We start from the raw sequence: 4,969 nt of genomic DNA on the forward strand, positions 1-4,969 counted from the left end.
GTACTATCGAGCTGTTTGCTCGAAGGAGAAAAGTTACGTACTGCCTTCCAAAAAGAAGCAGATCTTTGTTCAGCTGTGTATTTTTCTAGAGCAGGGGCTTTCAAACTTGGGGTCTTGTCCCCCTTTGCCAGTCTGTTGTGGTCTGCTGGGGCAAGAGTAGATCATAATCCATCGGTGACCACGGCTGCTTATTGATGTGAATTGAAAGGGGAAATATGCCCTATACTTCCTTGATATATAACTAATCCCACGGGGAATTAGCAAGTGATACTTTAAGATGGCTTGAGAGATGAAGTTTTGTGGTGCACACGTGGTAGGTAGACCAGGAGAGTGAGTCAGATGAGTTAATTGTGCGCATTGGGTTTTGGTGGCAAGGTTTTGGTAGTGGGACAGTGGGAGGCTGCAGGAGTGGCCTTTGGCCCCCAGCTCAAGCAGAGCCAGTTCCAGCCAGCTCCAGAATGGACCCAGCACTGGCCCATGATGAGCCCGTCAGTGACGCTAGTGGCGCCTCTGTGATGGCTTGTTTAAGAAAGGGTAAAAACCACTGTGCAGCAGCTGTGGGAGGAAGGAGTAAGGAGGAACATGCGAGAGAAACAACCCTGCAGGCACTGAGGTCAGCGAAGAAGGAGGCGCTGGAGCTGAGACTCCCCTGCAGCCCGTGGAGAAGGCCATGGGGAAATAGGTTGTCCTGCTGCAGCCCACAGAGGACCGTGGTGGGGCGGATACCCACCCTGCAGCCCACGGAGGACCCCACACCATGGCGGGTGGACATGCCCTGCAGGAAGCTGCAGCCCATGGAGAGGAGCCCAGGTAGGAGCAGGTTTGCTGTCAGGGAGCTGTGGGGGACCCCCGCTGGAGCGGTCCTTGAAGGACTGTACCCCACTGAGGAACCCCACTGGGGAGCAGGGGTAGAGTGTGAGGAAGGAGCATCGGAGACAAACCGAACTCCCAGTTCCACATCCCCTCTGCACTGCTTAGCAGGGAGGAGATAATTGCGCCTGGGAAGAAGGAGGTGTAGGGGGAAGATCTTAATTTTGTCTTTGTTTGTCACTATCCTACTGTATTTTTAATTGGCAATTGTCCTGGTTTGAGCGACAGGATTAACTTTTCTTTCGGTAATTTTACTTTTCAGTAAAGTCTCTTGTAAAGCCTGGGAAAACTGCACTTTTAGAAGACTCGAGTGTCTGAATTTGTGAAAAATATTTACTTTATCGCCAGCTCTGGGATGCGGGTTTCAAGGTCTCAGTGTTTTCGAGCTTGCCAGGTGCGGGGATGAGGAGGAGTGAGACCCGGACACTTAACCCAAGCTGCCAACAGGATTATTGGAATGTCACATTCAATATAAATTAGGAAGTTTTCTAAGGAGTTCTCTCTCTCCCTTGATGGCTGCGATCCCAAGAATTCCTTGCCCCAGTGCTGGAGCTCTGAGCCGCAGGGTTCCTTCCTCCCGCAGCCGCAGCCTTCGCAGGGTCCCACATTGGCTGTCCGTGTGGGGAGTGCATGGCTTCTGCTGGTGGAAGCCGTGTGTGTTCTTGTGTGTTTTATATTGATATTGGCATCAATATTGGTTCTTTAGTGTTATTGATGTTAATTATTTAGTACTATTCTATTAAATCTGTTTATATTTCAACCCTTGGGTTTCCTTGTTTTCTCCCGATTCCCCTTCCCGGGTGGGGGTGAGAGAATAATTATCTAAACGACAAGAAATTGTCGTGGGTTCTTCAAACTGTCACAGCCGTATATTAAATTAATCTTCCCCAAGCCAAGTCTGTTTTGACCGTGACAGTAATTGCTGAGCGATCTCCCTGTCTTTATCCTGACCTATGAGCTCTTTCCATCTAATTTCTGACACCCCCCCCCCCGCCCCCCCCAGCCCTGTCCTGTTGCGGAGGGGGAGTGAGGGGCTGGGGGAGGGGTGGCTGGCAGCCAGCTGGGGTTAAAGCACCCCACTGCAGTTGGGTTCAGGGGATTAAACCCCACCGCAGCTGAAGGCTGCGCTTCCCCAGCTGTTTCCTGCCGCCTCTGGGGCTGTCACCTCACTCTAGGTACAGAACTGTGTCTGGAAGGTCACCTCGGCAGTGCCACCGAGGAGGCAGCAGTGCCAGAAGCTGCCCGGTGAGGCAGGTCCTGAGCTGCGGTTCGCTCTGCGGAGGTCACCCCGCTCCTGGGACACAGCACCGTCCTGTGCTGGCATCCCACGTCACCATCCACAGGGACTCTGTGAGTAACAAGCACGAATAAAATCTTCAGCGTGTTGGACACACCCGTGGGGGCTCTGCTGCTCCGCTCTGGGGTGAGCCAGGGAGCTTTGCCTTCCACCGCTCCATACTGGTGGCTGCTGGTCCACACTGCGTTCCCTTGTGTTCCTCAAGTAGGGAAACAATAAAAGCAAAATCCTCGTCTCTGATTTCACGGCTTGCAGGGAACCTAAATCGCGCCAGGAGTGAGGTCAGGCACCGCAGAGGATCTCGGGTGCAGAGGACTGTGACTTTTTGAAACGATTCACAAGCCGGGGAGGAATGAGGCCCATCACACAGACGAGTTTTGGGGGGATGGAACATGGATATCAAACTTGCTATTGGGTGTCGTTCTTCAGTGTCTCTCCAGGGGGTCAGGCTGGCACTTTAACATGGTTTCCTTGTATTTAGCTAGTCTGGAATTCCCAAGGTAAAACAAGGTGCTTATTTAACTTCTGAGGAAAAATTAAGTAGATTTCTTTTTTTCCCCTCCTTAATTCTCAGCATCTGTCTTGAACTTGAAAACCTTGAGCCTTTAAGTCTGCCTTAGACTGGAGTCTTTAAATTGACTAATAATTTCTAGGTGTCTGCTAAGGAGGAGGGGCTCAGGCGGCTGCTTCTCAGGCTCAAACAGGACCCAGCGGGGCTGAGCGTGGTCCGGTCGGGGTAAGTCAGAGCTCGGTGCAAACATCATCTCCCCACTGGCTCTTCTGATGCTCCCGGGGCGGGACAGCCTGCGTGGGCTCTGCCTGCAGCGGCGCAGCGGATGGTCACGCGGGACGCCTGCCACCCTCTGGTTGTTTCTCCCCACCTGAAGCCTTGTCCTAGACGCCACTGGAAGCGTGCATCCCCGTCTCTGGAGTAAGCTGCACGCGCAGCAGAGTTCCCAAAACTACAGCCAAAGGGGCAGTTAATAAGGATGCCTGGGAATCCCGCCTAGCTCCTGGCAGCACCACCTGCAAGTTAAACAGGTTTCACACAACACTAAAGGAAACGATGACCAGTACAGTTAAAATCTCTTTGGCAGGCGATACCAATACAAAGGTGAGGCATTTTTCAAATTATTTTTTTTAAATTAATTCCATTAATGCAAGAAAGGGGATTTTTTTTTTTTCATTACTGAAAAGGAAACAGCTTTGTTCTTTGAACAAACAAACATATTGCAAAACTTTTCCTTTTAAAAATACATTTTGTGCCGTTATGGGACTTCTGGAGTGTGTCCTCGAGGCTTTGCATGCCAGAGTTTGAAAATTTTGATCTGAAGCGGGAACGAAGTTTGCAGCTTCTTTCCTTTGTGTTGCTGAAGCACCCGGAGAACCCTCTTTTCCAAAGGAGAGAAGCTCCAGGGAGCAGCTGCTGGTTCCTCTGTCCTCCCATGGCGTTGCCTCCCCGGCAGCCACGCTGCAGGGACCCATCAGCAACCACCTTCCTCGGCTGCCAGGTCCTGATCCAAACGGCTTTCAGCCGCCAGCAGGAGATGATGGGGTGCCGGTGGCTGGGAATGTCGTGGAAGGGAGAGGTAAGATTCCCCGTTCCCCTCTGCTGGGATGTGTTCAGCATTGAGTTCCCCCTCTACTCCACTCTGGTGAGACCCCACCTGGACCACTGTGTCCAGTTCTGGAGCCCCTACTGCAAGAAAGATATGGATGTGCTGGAACGTGTCCAGAGAAGGGCCACGAGGATGATCCGAGTGCTGGAGCACCTCTCCTATGAAGACAGACTGAGAGAGTTGGGGTTGTTCAGCCTGGAGAAAAGAAGACTCCGAGGAGACCTTATAGTGGCCTCCCAGTATCTTAAGGGGGCCTACAAGAAAGCTGGGGAGGGACTTTTTAGGATGTCGGGTAATGGTAGGACCAGAGGGAATGGATTAAAACTAGAGCTGGGTCGATTCTGGACATTAGGAAGAAGCTCTTCACCATGAGGGTGGTGTGACACTGGAACAGGTTGCCCAGAGAGGTGGTGGAAGCCCCATCCCTGGAAGTTTTTAAGGCCAGGCTGGATGGGGCTCTGAGCAACCTGATCTAGTGGGAGGTGTCCCTGCTCAGGGCAGGGGGGTTGGAAGTAGATGATCTTTAAGGTCCCTTCCAACCCTGATCCTATGAGTTGTGGTAAAGTCAGGGTTAACTAAATTCAAGACTTCTATGGACACATTTTTCAAGTCCTAACAATGTAGCTGGAAGGGCAAGAGGAATGCCCGGCACTGAAAGCAGCTGTTAACTTTTTGGGATCTGAAGCCCTCAGGATGAAGCAAAATGAGTGATTCCTGCTCTCTGTAGCCCACTGCTTTCTCTACCTCCCCGTTAGGGGCTTTCTTGACAAGCTTTCCAAATTTGGTGTTCGTCTACCAAACGCTTTCTCTGTGCCTATGTTCCCTCTCCTTTTTTGAGACACTGAATTTTCCTACATTCCAACTCGACCTCTCAAGAATACTCCTAGATCCACCTGCAGTAAGGACATCTGGGTTCTAGCTAGATGATGCGTCTCCCTCTTCAATCCTTTTATGGTTCTTTTCCTGGTATTTTGCGATTTGTTTTGGAAGTGCCTGGCACAAAGTTCAGTATTCAAGGCAGAAATCCCAGGGGCCTCGTACCTCCGGGTGGCACTTTGTCACGCAGGCTGTGACGCCTTTCCAACTCACAGATGCAATCAGTTTTTGCAAATGCTCACGAAAACAAAAAACGGTGTGGGTTTTTGGTTTTTGTTTTTTTTTTTTTTGTTCGTTTGGTTTTTTT

This window comes from Larus michahellis, chromosome 4 (genome assembly GCF_964199755.1).
Source record: "Larus michahellis chromosome 4, bLarMic1.1, whole genome shotgun sequence".
Classification (NCBI taxonomy): domain Eukaryota; kingdom Metazoa; phylum Chordata; class Aves; order Charadriiformes; family Laridae; genus Larus; species Larus michahellis.